Source organism: Pleurodeles waltl, chromosome 9, assembly GCF_031143425.1.
Source record: "Pleurodeles waltl isolate 20211129_DDA chromosome 9, aPleWal1.hap1.20221129, whole genome shotgun sequence".
Classification (NCBI taxonomy): domain Eukaryota; kingdom Metazoa; phylum Chordata; class Amphibia; order Caudata; family Salamandridae; genus Pleurodeles; species Pleurodeles waltl.
This window is the reverse complement of record NC_090448.1, coordinates 1,008,372,838-1,008,390,601: the sequence shown is the minus strand read 5'-3', so window position 1 is coordinate 1,008,390,601 and position 17,764 is coordinate 1,008,372,838. Positions and strand designations below refer to the sequence as shown.

At 45.5% G+C, this 17,764-nt stretch overlaps 1 long non-coding RNA gene across 1 annotated transcript in view; it reads right to left on the bottom strand.

Moving 5' to 3' along the window:
* LOC138258767 (uncharacterized) overlaps positions 1-16,131 on the bottom strand; it is a 56,199-nt gene extending 40,068 nt beyond the window's left edge. The window contains exons 1-2 of the long non-coding RNA XR_011198555.1: positions 16,087-16,131; positions 13,787-13,851 (exon numbers count right to left, since the gene is read on the bottom strand). This is a non-coding gene — a long non-coding RNA (uncharacterized lncRNA). The remainder of the gene's footprint in view (positions 1-13,786; positions 13,852-16,086) is intronic.
* Between the last annotated feature and the right edge of the window lie 1,633 nt (positions 16,132-17,764).

Below are 17,764 nucleotides of genomic sequence, written 5' to 3'. Positions count from 1 at the left end.
GAATACCTGCAATTGATTTACTTACAGAAAAAAACAGTCCTAGAGAAGGACAGGAGTCATGGGATTAAACATATTTAGTCTCCTGGTCAAGTCTAAACTTGAGAAGACCACATTTTGTCATGCTATGGGTAGTTAGCAGTTACCTCGTGGAAAGATTAAAAAGGAATGGCCATCACAAGGAGGAGATGGTTTTCTGTGGCCTATGAAGTTATCCCACACATACAAGCATCTGGTCTTGGACAGGTTCTGCAGCACATTAATTAAATTCATTATTGCCAGGGCCATCAGCAGCAGGTGCTACATGCCAAGAAGTAAAAGTAATATTGAGTCTGCTACAAGACAAACAGTGTGCTCTTCCTCCCTTTAGCACTCCAACCAGTCTATAGAAGAAGACTACAGGTCTTTTCACTACTGCCACTTATGCGCAAGCAGCACAAATATGTGTGTTTGGCACCAAAACATTTTTGTTGTTTCGGTTGCACATTATAAGCCTCTCTGCAAATTTCACCTGTCTGTGTAAGTAATTGCTGCAAATATTAGGTCGACTCTAATAAGCTATTGAATAGGTTTACCCCTTATCCACAATCTAAATCACAAAATCACAAGGAGGCATAATTGGGCTGCATGTATTGATTCTCCGACTTGGCCTTAGGAAACTCCAATTAGTTTTCTATTTTTTAAGGTGATCTGGCACCAATTAGTTTCTAAGAGGGACTGTGATCACTGGAAGAGGTGGAATTTAAAAAAAATATTTTTTATTGAAGTTTATAGTATATTGAAATCCAACAAAAAGGAAAAACCATACAACTACATCCGCATCACTGTTATGGCAGTTTTGAGTAAGAGAGAAAGTCAGTGGGTTGGGGGGTGATTCTGTGGGAGACATTACGGTCTGTTGATAGTGGCCACAGATCAAGTATTCAACTGTTATGTACTTTATATCACCAGCACATCAATAAGTATGTAAACATCTTATATGATCTATAAAGCAGAGACTCTGATAGTGTGTACAGCCAGGGTGCGTCTCATGCATGTGAGAGACCGTGTGTGGATTAGTGTGAGGACAGTTATATACATATTGTGACCAAGGAGTCAAAAGGTGGATCGGGCTATTTTGCGGGGAGCGCCCTTGTGAGGATAGTGTTCCTTGAGTTAATGCAGCAGAAAGAGAAGACCAGCTTTACAGGCCTGCAAGGGGTTGCAGGTTAGATGTGTCTCTAGGGGCAGTAGGAAACCTATCATGAACAGATGAGGGTATATTATTATGATTTGTTCATGGAGGTGAGTGCCCTTTTTAGCTTCTATTTTGATGATGAATGTGTCCCATACATCCCTACCCCCCCAGTGCTAAACCCCTGCGCATCAATGCCCGCAATACTTCCGCTTCCGCTCGTGACAACTATAGCAGTATGTGTAGCCATCGGGTAGTTTCTGAGGTTGAAGGTGCCTTCCAATACATCGCGATAAGGTGCTTAAAGGTGGTAAACGCCATGTCTATAAACCTATGGAGGTGTTTGTCCCCTCGGTTTCTGTGGCGTAGTCTCAGTAAACAGGATTCAGGTGTGGGTGTTAGGGCATGGTCTGTTATGTCGGCAGTGGCCTCTGTCAACTGATGCCAGGCCGCTTGCAGCAGGGGGCATTCCCATACCATATGATAAAAGCTAGCCTCGCTCAGACTGCATCTAGGGCATTTAGGGTCAGTTGTCGGGAACATACGTCTAGTGTGGGTAGGGGATAAATAAGGTTGATGCAAGTAGTTGAACTGTGTGAAACGGAGCTTGGATTACGTGATACCCCTTTAATTACGGATAATGCAGACGACCATGAGCATTGGGGCAAGGAATGAGGGAGTACCGCTTACCACCGGACACGGCGTTCTCCACCCTGGACAGTTTGTTGTGTTCAAGGCAGTATATAGTGCAGAAATTGTTTTACTAGTCCCTGGGTCGGATAACATCAGTGTAAGTACTTGTGATGTTATTGGTTCCATGTCGCTATTTCTCCATGTGTTGTGTATGAGTCGTCTGATCACACAGTATGATATCAATAATCCTGCATGTAGGCTTTTGGAGTCTCTAAGTTCATCAAACGTCTGTAGTGTACCTTCTGTAAAAAAGTCACCCACCATCGTAAGCTCAGCAGCCATATACTGGGCCCTGTCATGGTGTCGTAGCATGACCTGAGTGGCCGGCAGCCACACCACAGGTATTAATGGTGAGTACGGTATGTTTGCAGATTTGTTGTGTATATATCTATGCCAGCAGGCTCTGGCCGTGTCCATCAATAGAGAGCCACGCGTGCGGAGGCATGACCTATCCGTCAACCAAGTATATATTGGGGTTGCACCAAGAAAGTTGGTTGCTTTTGTTTTGTCTAGACTCTGGGACTCACTCAGCCACCGTAACGGCCATTGTAGCTGTGCGCGGCGCAGTAGAGCTCAAGGTTGGGCATGCTGAGGCCTCCCTTGTCAAGGGGGCGCTGTGTTGTAGTCAGGGCTACACGGCATTGATCCTCCCCCCAAAGTAATTCAGTTAGTAAGCTATTTAGCGTTCAAAAAAGGAGTTTCAGGAGAACGATTGGTAATGCTGTGAAATAATATAGCAGTCTAGGGAGAACAAGCATATTGGCAATGGCTGCTCTGCCCATCGGTGAGAGCAGGAGATAGCACCAGAAGGGGAGCGAGCCTCGCATGCTTCTTACCATCTGACCAAGATTGCCCTCTTTCAAGTCTTGCAGGGAGTGATATAGCTGTACTCCAAGATATTTAAATGTAGTGTGACACCACCGTAGTTGATAGTGTGGGAGAGTCTGTTGTTCATCCAGGGGACAAGTGACATGAGGAAAATTCATGATTTTGACCAGCTGATCTTTAGGCCCAATATAATTCCGAAAGAGTCCAATAAAGACATTACTTCAGGGACAGCTGCTACGTGGTCGCGTAGGTAAATTAAGGCGTCATCTGCATATAGTGATATGATGTGAAAAATGTGTGACTCCCATATAGTCCAATAAAGACATTACTTCAGGGACAGCTGCTACGTGGTCGCGTAGGTAAATTAAGGCGTCATCTGCATATAGTGATATGATGTGAAAAATGTGTGACTCCCATATCCCCCAACATCCCGCTTTCTGTCTCAAGCGAGTCACCAGTGGTTCCATCGCTATTGCAAACAATAATGTGGAAAGTGGGCATCCCTGTTGAGTGCCCTGGCGGATAGGGAAACTGTCTGAAATAATGTTGCCTGTTTTGACTCGGGCTGTCTGGTCAGAGTACAGCATACTCACCCACTTCAAGAAACCAATCCCAAAACCCATACGACTAAGGGTCATAAAGAGATAATCCCAACTAAGCGTGTCAAACGCTTTTTCTATGTCAAGCGAAACTGCCACCCCCTTGCTGCCATTGTGGGCATTGATGTGAAGAAATCAGAGCAGTCTCCTGATATTTAAGAAAGTACTGCATCCAGGAATAAAGCACGATTGATCCTCATGTATCAGGCCAGGCATTAACAGGAGGAGTCTGATTGCCAAAAGTTTCCCCAGGATTTTACAATCCAAGTTTAGTAAGGAAAGAGGTCTGTAGGACTTTACGTCGAGGGAATATCAGCCTGTGTGTTGAGCATGTCACCAGAATCCATTCAGATTGCCCCAATGGGAGTATGCTGAGGAGACTCCCTAACTAGCCACGCCAAAAGGTGGCATGAGTGGTCGTCCTTGGCGTATTGTGGTGTCATGTAGTGTGAGTAGTCATGCCTACACAGTCTCTCATCAGCCTCTTTGTGCTTCGCGCGTAAGTCTCGGAGGAGATCTAGATTGGCCATTTGATTGGCTACAGCTTTCTCAGCATCACAAAGCTTCACCTCACGACGTAACTCCTGGCGAACCCCCATGGATGCAGCAATACACTGCCCTTGCACCACCACTTTATGTGCGTCCCATTTGGCAGCCCAAAGAAGTGTGGAATTATGATTATGTGCAAAATATGTGGAAATACATGTAGCTAGTTCTTAGTGAAAAGGGGATCCATCAATGCCTCTATCTGCAATCGCCAGGTCGGCACCTTTGTAAGTGGTCCGCCCATTGTAGAGTCACCCTTAGCGGACAGTGATCAGACATATTGTGAGCTAGATATTCAGAGCCCACCATTCTCTGCGACAAATCCATGGGTCCTAGGAATAGATCTATTCTAGTGTGTAAGTCATGAACGGGGTAATAGAAGGAGTACTTGCGGTTCAACGGGTGGCCCACCCGCCATAAGTCATGGAGTCCCCTGTCCAATCTCCAAGATTTTAACCCTTGGGAGGTCTTCCTGCACAGTGCCCCCCATAGTGGTGGGAGCGATCTATCCGCAACTATATCGGAAACACAGTTCAAAACCCTCCCACCCCAGAGAGCGGCCACTGATGGACCTCGAAACGGACCTGTTGTGAGCTTATTCAGGAAGTCCCCAGATTTGGAGTTGGGGACATATATTCCCAATCGGATCAGTGGCATTCCATCCAATAGACCTTCTGTGATCACATATCTCCCATCAGAGTCCTTTTGAGTGCGCTCCACCACGTACGGGACGCCCTGTGCCACCCATATTAGTATTCCCCTGGCAAATGTAGTGCCATATACCTGCCCTCTCCAACTGCTGTGAAGCCTTGTGAGTTCAGTCTCCGCGAGATGTGCTTCCTGGAGCATGACTATATGTGCCTTCTGGCGCTTTAGATACGCCTGTATGCGATGTCTCTTGGCTGCGGATACCATACCTCATACATTCCATGTGATGATGTTATAATTAGGGAGAGAGGGTGCAGTTTGGGTCCTCATGGAGTTTCGTGCCATTGAAGTGGAGAAATAACTGAATTCTCTGCCCTACTGTCTGTGCCTGTGTTGAATGTGTGTGTTTGATGCAACATGAACCCCTGCCCTGTGTGTCTCCCCTCCATCCCGTCCCCCTCCCCTCAGCATTGTGCGGACTTGTACACACATCAATGGTAACAAAGACAAACAAGAGTGGCAACTTGCCAAAACGGATCACAGTGTGACAACCTGCATTCACCGACCCATAGCAGCAATACGAACAATTAACACGTGTGAGGTAGAACAGGTCCATACGGTGAGTTTCGTGTGGGGGCACCAAGATCCGGGTCGAATCTCACGTCCGGCCTGCAGGATATAGCATAGGTCTGGCAGTCTTCAACAACATTAAGGGTGCTATATGTGCGATCCTAGGCCCCAGTTGCTGACAGAGTCTCCGAGCGGGAGGCCAGGTCGTCGGGCAGCAGTATTGTTATTGAGGCAAACTAACATTGGGTAGGTAGTTCTCTTGATGAGCGATCAACGACTCGGTCCACGTTCCGCCATCACTTCCAAGCATTACGGTCTATGCGAGGCGCATTATAGGTTTAATACGCTTCCCTGGAGATCTGCGTCCCAATCGTAGTTGATCATTGGTTACTGTTGGTCGTGATCAAATCTATAAGTTGTCAGCCAAACAGGGAGTGATAATTGGGTTATTGCAGAAGTCAGCCGAATCACTGTGACTCAGAGTTAGAGTCTGTTGACGTTTGAAGCACAGCAAAAGGATTTGACGTGAGCTGTGTGGTCTCGAGCAGTACCTTTGCTCATTCTTTCTTGGCCTGCGCACTGGTGGAACCGGGCTTGGAGCCTATACGGCGCTTACGTTTAGGCTGAGGAGATAACCATTGCATCACTGTTTCTTCTTCATTAGAGGGCTAGGCTAGGCCCTTAGCGTGAAGCCACATCCAAACGTCTTTGAGGGTAGCAAAGATGTGGGTTTTCGCATCATCTATCACGTGAAGCCTCGCTGGGAAGAACCGTACATATTTATGTTGTGAGCCCGAAGCTGTTGTTTGACCGCAAAAAAAGGAGTTCTGTTTTTTCTGAACCTCCGCTGTAAAGTCTGGATAGGCGGTGATGTTCACATCCTCAAATTTCCATGGCCCATGAGTGCGAAAGCGCTGAAGTACTAAATCTCTATCACGATAATTGAGAAGGCGGGCTATCATGGGCCAGGTGGTGGCTTTCCTGGGATTCTGTGGGCTCGCTCTATCGAAAATAATTTCGGGATTTTAACTTGGAGCACTGTAGTCGCTAACCATATTTCCAGAAACAGCTCCGCACTAGGGCCTTCTGCACTCTCCAGAAACCCCATAAAGCAGACGTTGTTGGGCCTCAAGAGCCCTTCTGCATCTTCTGCCCTCCGTTGCAATGCTGCTACTTCCATAGTTAGCTGTTTCATCTGAGATTGGAGGTCTTGGACAGACGGACGCAGTGCCGCTATGTCAGATTCTGTTTCCCCAACTCTTTCAGATAATTTACGATGATCCGCCAGGAGTAAATTAACATCCTTCGCTACCGCCTCGATCTTGGATTCCAGAGATGTTTTGGTGTCTAGTATGGTCTGCAGTACTTTCTTGACTTGGGAAGGGTAGCGTCCAGTTGTTGGAGGGCGTAAGCAGTGCCATTTGATGTTGACGACTGAGTTGTTGAATTATCTGCCGCCAGTGCGGTCGGCCTCGTGGTTTTAGGCTTCCTCATCTGACCTCCTACGTGCGTGGCACTCACGCAAGTCTTGAGGAGAGCAGGAGGACAAGAGCCCAGGTCCAAAAGTCTGCCAAATGCACTACCCGGAGGGCAAAACAGTGCCACATGAGCCCAAAATGTCAACCGCTTGTCCTCCAGGAGGTGTATGCCAGTAAAAATATCTTTCAGTAGCAGTAGAAGTTTAGGCCTCTCACATATGTCTCAGAGCAGCGGTAATGCGGTATCCTACTTTGGACACAAGTGGCTCGCTGCAAGACTGACTTTTGACGCTAGGCAACGTGCTGTGGTGCTGCACACCTGCATTTATTTAATAGTTGTAGAGAGATCGAAGGCCGCGGCAATGGCGGTGTCCCCAGTGTAAACAGACCATCATGTTGTCAGGTGTTCGCCTTATTGCCATGGCATAGCCCTTGAGGCTGTCCTTTCCCCCAGCTCACAGTCCACAAGTGGGCCTCATCTGATGTCGTCCGCACGTGTAATAGTGCTCCCCTCCTTCCCAGCGCTCAATTCTGCTCCTGTTGTTCAGCTCAAACTCACCTGCTGTCTCTCTGACTTAGCTCCGCCTGGGTCCCTGATCGCTGGTTTTGGGACACTTACGGGATCCCCTCTGCTCCACAGGAGTACATGAGAAGGGTCTCCACGGCTCCGTCGTGCTCCTCGGAAGTAGGCCCAGTCTCCACTCGGGACTGGGGGTGCATCTCATAGGGCCGGGCCACCGGTTACCAACTCAACTACTCAGTCGCGTCATCTCCTCTCCGTCCACACTCAGACCCCCTATGAGGCCCCGCTGGGCCCGCAGAAAGCTGGAACGGTGGGCCTGGCATTGGGAAACTCACAGGATCCCTTTGGTTGTGCAGTGGCACAGGCGGGGGGGGGCCTCCACTGCCCCGCCACTCTGCATCTGCCGAGTCTTCGCGCAGGGCCGGGATCACGCCTCGAGGAGCTGGGCCACTGACTCCCTCTCTGGCAGTCTTGTTGTGTTGACGCCCCTCCTCCACTCACCCTCAGATGTGCTGCAGGGACTCTCTGGGGATCTCGTGAAGCAAGCAGGGCAGGCCCACTGCATCGGCCTCACGCTGCGACCGCGTCCTTCCTTCTGGGCCCGGTCGGCCACAGGTGATCGGCCACACCCCATACGCCCGCAGCGGCAGCCCCCGCCGAAGCGCTCAACAGCTGCCACGTCTCAGAGCCGCCCAGGCAGCAGGGAACTGGTTAAGGATGCCATTTCCTGCATCTAAGAAGGATAATCAGCCGACTGGGTGCGGAGCTCCAATCTAGGCTGCCGCTCCGGTTGCCATCTTGGACACACCCCTTGGAAGAGGTGGACTTAATGGCCTAGTTACTCATCTAGGAACCTATTGGCTATGCGTTATACTAACAATTACAGCACTGGACCCAATGTATTCTGTGTTTTGGAGCAGGTTGATCTATTTTCTCGACTTGTAAAATAGCATACAATGTTTAATGTAAGTATGATAACCCCATTGTACACTGTGGTGTCTCAATTACTTGTCCATGCCCGTCACATAACATCCTGGTTTCTGTAACCTGCTTTTAACTCTCTCCAACACATAAAACTGATGTTCATCACCTTGTGTATGCGATGCTCATGATGCTATGAAAGTAGTCTCTGTGAAGTATTAAATAACCTAAGCATATATTGGTGCTTATTTTTTCTAGTTGGCTGACTGGGTAGTTGGCAGATAGGAGTTTGCAAATTAAACTTGCTGGATGGAGATGTATTTGTGGACACTGCTTTGAAGGTAGATGGAATGGTTGCTTAGAAGTTGCTGTTCTTTGTAGAAGCACCATGGCAAATGCAGTAACTAATTCAAAGGTGGGAGAGAAAGATGAATCATTCACCTCCGTCCCAGTGATGGGACCAGATAAAGGATTAGAGGCCCGACTGAAAACTTCAATCATTAATCCTGGTACTGAAGGAGACAAAAGTGTACGCATGGGCTCATGGCAGATCAGGACTCAAGTAGGAAGAACATTGTAAGACCATTTTCCATGAAGACCTCCCAGCTGCACTCCTGTAAGGGGATCAGCTTGAGGTAAACACAATCACGGTTAATTTCAATCAGGACCTGTAGAAGATTGATAATTAGACTCAGGAATCTTTGAGCTGCATCCTAAGTTCTCTTTCGGGCTGTTTTAACTGCTGAGCCGCTCTGTTCCTCTTCCAGAACCGTTATCTGTCCACCAAGCTTTACCGACTTGCCTGATTAGGTTGGACTTTCTTGACTATAAGTCGTAGCTTTTACTGATTTTCTGCATTAGTGCGAGTGTTCTGTTTTTTATCATATAGAGGCCATGTTTAGCTGTATTGTGTCATTCATTTTTGTATGCCATAGTCTAATCTGTCTTGTAATATTTCTGCATCTTTTCATATGGGTCTGTTGCATACAGTGTTTATTATGTAGTACAAATGTGTTTCTACTATGTGGTGCTACCATTTAGGGTGAGGAGTTGCACTACTGCAAATACATTAGCAAAATATTACACTCACAACTAACCACTGTTGGTGATTCTGAATGCTTTCAAACCCACAGAGGGTGCAGACTGCTAGCAACTATGTTGAATGTCTATTGTACAAATATTAAGTGGATGTGTAAAACAGCTGTTAGGAAGGCTTTGCATGCATGCAACGGCTCATAGGTAACAGCACATTTATTAAAATATTGCTTTTGATATCATGTATAGTTGATCTACTGGAGGGGCTGTAATAAGACCCAGAAACCGATCTGTTTGCCAGTGTTTATAAATATAGTCATTGTTATTTTGTCGAGCTATGCGGATTGGAATGCTGCTTGTGTTCGGTGTACACACTGTAAAAAGCAGGATGACATTACAGCTTGCACTTTGCACTCCTTCACCTCTCTTGGTCTGCCTTCCACTGTTGAAAGGAGGAGTTGGAACAGCAGCCTTCTGGTATGTCGAAATGCAAAAAGAATAGACGTAATGCAGAACAAATCAAACATTCATCCTGAGTCACAGATCTGGGTTTAATCCATCATTTTTTTCCTCACCATGCCATTTCAGTTTTGTCCCAGCCATATGCAAAACAGTATTGACCCTGCTCCCCAAGGGAACAGTTCAGCCTGAAATGCTAGGCCAGATCCTTACTGGAGTAGAAACATGCATCCTAGAATTGGTTTCCGGGTATTACCCCTCATCAGCCAGACTAGCCTGCGGGCACAGAACCCACGTCTGGGCATACCCTTCCCACTTAACGTGAGAAATGCAACAAGCATTTGCAATGCAGTGGGTCTTGCCTTTACTCGAGTTAAAGCTATTAGCGTTGTAAACTCCTAACCAGACATTTCTTGCCACATAAACTGAAAATAAAAAGTAAAACAGTTTCACATAAGCGAGCCAATGGCCACCATGAGCACGAAGCAGACACACAAAAGGAAACAGAAGTTCGCTCACAGTGAAACATAGCGGCAAAAAGTGCAATCATCCATGTAACCGGCAAAAGTGCAAATATCCATGTAACAGGGTCGATGTCATGCAAAGCGCTCGACTACTGCCCAGCGAGATCGTGCTGAACATGAATTAAGGAGGAAAAGTCATCCAGAAACCATACGGAAAACATGGAGCCTCGTATGTTTTCAGTAGTTGGCCGGTGCGCTCGAGGAGGGCTAATTACCGGAAAAGGCATGACGTGTGCAGCATGCCTTTCACTAATTAAAGCAAGCAAAATTTAAGAGGCAAGCCCACAAACCAACCAAACTGATGGGTGTGGTCAAAAGCCCACAGAGAGATTACAACAGGGACAGAGCGCTTTGCGCACTCAACCCTAAAAAGGACTGATGATGGACGGCATGCGGAACAAATCAAACATTCACCCCCATCACAGATACGGATTTAATCCATCAGTTGTCTTGCTCACCATGCCATTTCAGTTTGGACCCAGCCTTATGCAAATCAGACTTGGCCCTGTTCCCCAAGGGAACAGTCCAGCTCGAACTACCAGGCCAGGTTCTTACTGAACCAGAAACAAGTATCCTGGGACCCGTTTCGGGGTATCACCTCTCATCATCCAGGCTAGCTTGAATCTTGTGGCATACCAAACATGGGACCCACGTCTAGGCGTACCCTTCCCACTTGGACAGAGGGTGCAGAATGCTAGCAAATATGTTGAACGACTGTTGCACAAATATTAGGTAGATGTGTACAACAGCTGTTAGGAAGGCTTTACATGCATGCAACCGCTCATAAGTTACAGTACATATTTATTAAAATATTGCTTTTGATATCACGTATAGTTGATCTACTGGAGGGGCTGTAATAAGACCCAGAAACAGATCTGTTTTGCCAGTGTTTATAAATATAATCATTGTTATTTTGTCGAGCTATGCGAATTGGAATGTCACTTGTGTTTGGTGTACACACTGTAAAAAGCAGAACGACATTACAGCTTGCACTTTGCACTCCTCCACCTTTCCTTCTCTGCATTCCAATGTTGGAAGGAGGAGTTGGAACAGAAGCATGCGAGTATGTCAAAATAAGCCTCTGCTTAGCACAAATTAATTTTATAAGTCTTGGTCGGCTTTTGTGCATTCAGTTGGTGTGTTGCAATGTTACAAACCCCCCAAGTGGTTACCAATATACAGTTTTTAGGTCTAACAGCCAACTCTGTAACATTACACTTTCTATCCAGTGCTATCCAGTACTATCCAGTACGTCTGCATCATTACCCCCCACAAAAAAAATGCGAAATATAGCACATAATTTGCAAATATGTAATATAATTCTAGATAGAACTGAGGTGCAAATTAGCACACAACAATGAAATGTCATCACCCCTGATAGCTTGTGGACTCCAGACCTCATTATGAGTAGGTGAGACACCTGCAAATGGTTCAAGAAATTCCCATCCCATCCCCCCAGTTCTTCCTACCCTTGCCTCAATGTAGAATTTGGGTACACTTGGTTTTCCTGACAGCAAACACACTGCCAGCTCCTCTATCGGAGCTGCCGTTTCTACTCTAGCCAAGGACCGCCATCTAAGCAGAACAGAAAAGTCATTAAATGTCCCCCAGCTACAGGGGAGGGCACTGTAGGCCTATAACGATTTTGGAAATTGTATCAATACTAATGAAATAGATTGTGGGTAAACAGCTTCAGCAGTACATAGATTTTGCTTCCTAAATGATTCCTTTTCAGCTGGATATCAGACCTGGTCATGGGAGACTGATTGCTTTGGCAGCATTGTTAATACTACCCATGAGAGCATCAATGCTGCTGATTGCTGATGTAGGTGCATTTGACACAGTAAGGACCTTCCTGTTGCTTCAACATCTTGTGACCTATAAACGATTCTGTAGCAAGCCGTGCAAGGGTTTCCCCCATACTTGACATGACTTGCCCATGTCAAGTATGAATCATACAAATAGGCAACACAATATATACTTGTGGGCTTGGGTACTAACATTCAGACAGGTAAGAGTGCCAACAAGGGATATTATTCACAAAAATATTAAATAGTTCATACAAATATTTAGTGATGAATATCATTGGCATCTGAATTTAATTCAAAGCATATTGTTATAAATCATTGTAGAAGAACAAATTGTTACCACCGGTCTCTTGACAAAAGCATCTGTATTTGGAAGAAAAAGCCACACAAAGAGGCAATAAATGTAGTAAAACAAGTCACCAGTGAGATGAGTGATGGGGGTTACGGGACAAATGTTTCGAAGTACATTAACAATGCCTCTGTCAGTTATAGTCCATTCAACTGGACATTTTTTATTATACTAAGTACCCACTGTGGAAATTGTCTTCCTTGCTACATAACGCCTAAGAAGTGCAGATATGTACCTGTGAATGCGCCCAATTAATTTATCTACGGGTCAGCGCATAAGAGTGCCACCCTTCTGAAATACATCATTTTGTCCACACTGCAGACTTTCCCTAAGATAACCAATGTGAAAGCTGCTACTGGTGTCTGGTAAAACGTAGGGGCTTGTTTGATTTTCTTCTTATACAACTTTGTCCTGAGGATGGTCTCACAGATGGAAACACAATTTGAGACCGAAACGTCCACGCATCACCCACCTTTCTACGAAACATCTTGCGAGTTCCTGTTTGGTTGTTCTGTTATGTATTTGACAACAGACATTTATAGACAGAGCAGAAAGAAATGCATAATGTTTTTGTGAATAATATCCCTTGTTGGCACACTTACCTGTCTGTAGGTTAAGTATGAGGCATCATATTTACCAACTATGTGTCCTCTTTATTTCCAATTATTTAATTAAGCATCATAGTCATCGATATGCTGATGAAACCCAAATCTCTCTGCGGGTCTCTTCACCTTCAGACAAGATGCGCTGCCTGTTAAAATGTCTTGGACACATTGAAACTTGCATGAAGGTAACCAGGCTCCAGTTTTAAGCGGTTTCATGAAAATGATGTACCTTTATTTAATTGACTGCCAAATCACTGTCCTCAGTAAGGTCACAAATCGGAGGATGGCAATAGGCTCAAATATGTCTATGATCCACAGGATCCAAGCACTGATAACATTATTTGCAAGATTCAGCTCCGGAGCGACGTAGTCTTTTATCTCTCTGTCAAAGAAAGCTGGACAGTCGTGAATGCTCAGGTGCCTTAAGGTCATCTGTGCTCACACTCCTCACTGTTGGATAAGTTCCCTAAACTTATCCTCAAAATTAGGTGGCAGGTTAGATGCTTGTCTGAGGGAGCGAGATTCTGTGTCCAAGACACACATGTTGCATCTGGTATCCCATACCTTTAAGTGATCCTTCAAGTCTGCTCCTGCTTATCTGTAGTCTAAAGATCCCATTCATGTCCCACTAAAAGCTTCTAGATTGGGGGTTCAATGCCATATTACAACCCCGCCCTGTAGACTTTTGTTACCATAGGACAGACAATGCTCTTCAATTAGCATGCTTTACATTTGTTTTAAAATTGTTTTATCACATTCTACTAGGAACAATAGACATCAATGATCGGTGCCTTGAGACAATTGTGTTTTCATTCTGCCATGGAAATATTTCTATATAATTTTCTCGTCGCAAACTCACGAGGAATGGGCCCAACATGCAAGTGTCATCTGCGGTTAAGGGCTAACGGCCTCTGCAAGGATTCGGAGTCTTTGTGAATTTAAAATGGTTGAAGTTGCAGGGACATTGACAGAAAGCAATATAAATCAATCTGATCTCTCTTGTGACTTTCTGGCAATCCAACAACTTACCTTATTTCAGAATGCTTGAAATTGCATTTGTCATTGTTTCCCTTTTCTTTCCTCGATAGAAGTTACTAGCAAAAAGATCAAGAATATTAATGTGCCATACAAAGTTCAAAGCTCTAAAATATTCCAACAAAAATGACTAAATTGAAGGTCATATATTGTTCATTCTTACATCCATTCAATGTGGCCTGATATTTAAACGTACTATCTGACCCTAAGAAGTGAACAATACACCACCATCCATAATAGTAACTTTAATTCAAGAGAATTAGGACAGTCCATTAATTTAGAAAATCACAGATTTTGGTGTAACCTGAGATTATCCTCCGTTAATTAATGGTACAATTACATTAATAGTTTTCATCTTAAACACATAGGTTTATTCAAATAAGTATTGGTGAGGTTTAGTCACCCAACACATATTGTTGGCCCGTCATGGCTCACAGGCCTGGGACTTTATCAAGGCAAAAAATATTTTTCCAGTCACAGATAGAGCAAGTGGTCTCTGTAACAGTATGCCAACAGAGAAAGGTCCTCTAGATGAAATTGAATACGGGCTGTAGAAACAGCCAGGTGTAAACTTTGGGTCCTCAACTTGTCACTGCAGTCATAGTCATGCGTTTGTCCTGCTTGTGGTCTCTCATAGAAATTCTTCACACATTGACCCACACAGGCCGCCAACTTCTAAATTAGACCCTAAGGGCCAGATTTACAAGAAAGTGGAGCATCAGTACTGATGAGCCACTTTGCTTGTGTCACCTTTGTTCTACCTAACGTTAGAAAAGTAGCGTCAACATTTTTGACTCTATTGTGGTGCTTTGCTACACTAGTGTCAAAAATGTTACTCTAGTGTAGCAAAGTGGAAGGAGGACCATTGATTTCAATGTGTGCGTTATTTTAATGCCTGCTCTGAGCAAGTGTTAAAACTGACGGCAATAATGGCGCGCGCAGTGACAGCTTGTAGATTTCAATGCACCATTTTTTGCGGGCCTCCTAACATTGGAATGCCCCCTCTTGCATACATTATGCCTGACAAAGGCATACTGTGGAGGAAGGGGTCGTAAAGTGCCACAATGCACACATGGCATCACTTTGTAAATATGGCGCAATGAAAATTGCCTCCTTGAGCCACATTAGCATTAAAAAACATAATGCTAGAGTGACGCAAAGAGGCGCTATGGCCTTGTAAATCTGGCCCTAAGCGTTCATTAGAAGGAGGTAATACAATGAATGATGTCTCAGTATGTCTTGAAACCCAAGATAGCAAGGCTAGAATGTTAAATACAAATATAAAAAAGTGCCAGAGCGTCAAATACAAACAAGTATTGGCCAAGTCAAAAGGATAACACTTGTATTCCAGAGAAGGGACTTTATGACTTTGACAATGCTTATTTTCAATGTAAACATTGCGCTGTTCCTTCGAGAACTAAGGTTGACCTAGCTCTCCCTGAACTCCTCCCTGCACTCTCATAGTGTCTGGAGCCATGAGCTGACGGACGTATGTTGTCACTCAGTTCTGGGTTATGACATTTGGCAACCAAGTTCTTATAAAGTTGCTATTTGTAGTGCCTTTTAGTGCTAGAAATGTCAAAAAGTAATTGCAGTTGTGTAATACTTGCACGGGTTGCCAAAAACTTACTCTATAATTAAAAAGCCCTAAACATGTCTCTTACATTCAATAAATCGACACATCCTACCTGCACAGGAGAGGACAGGTTTACTCTCGCGACCAGCTTTAGCTGCATTTAAACAGATTGTGCTCCACATTTCCCAGACATCTTTTGCCCGTGACCTTTTCATAGAAAAGCAGTCACTTGGGACTTTTTGTCCATTTCCAAAGAGCCCTGCCAACATCTCCTGGGTCTTGTTAATTTCACAATTCTATATATAGCACTTCAATGTGTTATGCGTGCCTGGCGGGGTGTACATTTGAGTAAATGAAGTGTTTAACGCTGTAGATTAGACCAGGAGGCTGTTTTACACTAATCATAGGCCACAGGGCGGACTCTGGGCACTGTAATGCCGGCCTTGATGCAGTGGGGAAGCATCCCTAGAGACACTTAACCTACACCTCTGTATATTTTCCTTTGCGATGTAAATTGTCCTGTGATGAATGGGAGGAACCCAACGTCAGTGTTCTAGAAATGAGAAACTGTGCCCCCATGCACTACCTGCTTAAGTGTGATCTATTAATTAGCTCATGCGGTAGGACAGCCTTGCCCTGCCTCAATGCGACAGATCATACGTCACGGGTTTCTAATTTCAGCCCTACATAAGAAGAAGCGGCGTGGCAGCACTCTCACCTAAAGGTACGTCGGCCAATTTTTAGCAGTTGCTCGTCGCTATTTTCAACCAACTGCAAGTGCATTGTGGTACACAATCAGGGGCGTAGATCGGTGAGTAAGTTTGCCAGGGGCGGGCGGGGGAGCTTCAGATTTCCAATCACACCGGCACATGTTGTCAGGTAATGTTGAAATACATTATACAACAAGCATGGCGCGCAAGAGGGCCTTCGGGGCAGCGTAAAGGGAGAGGAATGCAGATCGGTGGGGACACTACGTGAGAGAAAGCACATTGTTTTGTGAAATAACCAGCATGTTTGAAGTATTCCCAAACAGGGGAGGGAGAGAGTGTGTGTGCGTTTTTATTTCTGTGTGTAAAATTCCTGGTGGAATCCGACAGACACCTGACTAAAACCCCTGTACCCAATTATTTATCACAAGGTACATTTGTTCGGGCGGCGTAACAGCCCACACCCCCCCTCTGAAGCTATGCCCCTGTTTATAATGTTTTTCTGCCTGCGAAGTCACCACCTTGGCCGCGTTCTAGATATTTCTTCAGATGTGCAATGGAGGGGCCCGCGGGGAGTAAGAGCACCGCTCTAGTCTCCCCGCAAGCTCTTTCGGGAGGAGGAAGTGATGGCGCGCGGACAGGATTGGTCCCCAGGTAAGTGGGGGTGGGCTTAGAGGGTGGGGATAAAAGGGGTGTGGGGGGGAGGGACCGGCCTCTTTCCGCGCAGCCCATTGCACGGTTAGTTTGGCCGGTCCCGGGGTGTTTTCATTACAGGCAAGTGTTCGTGGAGGCAGGGCCGGGCGGCGGCTTTGTTATTTTGTAGATAGTTTGACGAGCACGCTCCGCTCGACCGCATGGGTGTTTAACTTGACTGGGGGCGGTAGCGCTCTCGTCCAACGAGGCGCCGTCCCTCAGGGCACACGTACGCGTTGCCGGGCCGCATCTGCGGCTCCACGGCAACTAGCAAATTGTTTGGTAATTTCTTGTCGACCGGCGGCACGTAGGGCCCTGCCCGCCGGCCCTAGTCAAAAGGAGGAAGAATTATTAGCGGCGGTGCGCTAGAAATAACGCGCCGACCGCGGGGGGCTATATATATATAAAATAATACAAATAAAATATAAATACAAATATAAAAAATACATAAATAAAAAAATTAAAAAGAGAAAAAAAAGTCCTGGTGGCAGGTCAAGGGCCACAGGGGCATAGCGTTTTTGGCCATCTTGCACTCGCCAAAGCATACTCTAATTGCGGGAAGGTCCTTGTCAAAAGTCTGAGGGTTTGTTCAGGAAAGATCCTGGGAGTGAGAGATCCAACTAAAAATCCCTATCACCTGCCTGACCAGAAAAACTGTACTTTTATTGAGATGGTGGTGAAGGAATGGGGGAAAATAAAAAATGGGACACATGAGGCTTTACTATGCAACTCATGTCCACACATGTGGACATGTCAGCCCTCAAAAGGCCCCCTTAAGACCAGAACCTTGCTTACCCGTTTTTAGATTACCCTTACATGTCTGGATTTAGATGAGCATGTCATCCAATATCCTTTTTGACGTATTAATGATTAGCACCAACCAATCCCTGGTGCACTTCCTGTGAAGTATGACCATTCTATCCTGAAGATAATGTCATCTAGGAAGATGCGTGATTCATTAGTCACAATCAATCTGCAGAGTGCCACATTAGTCCG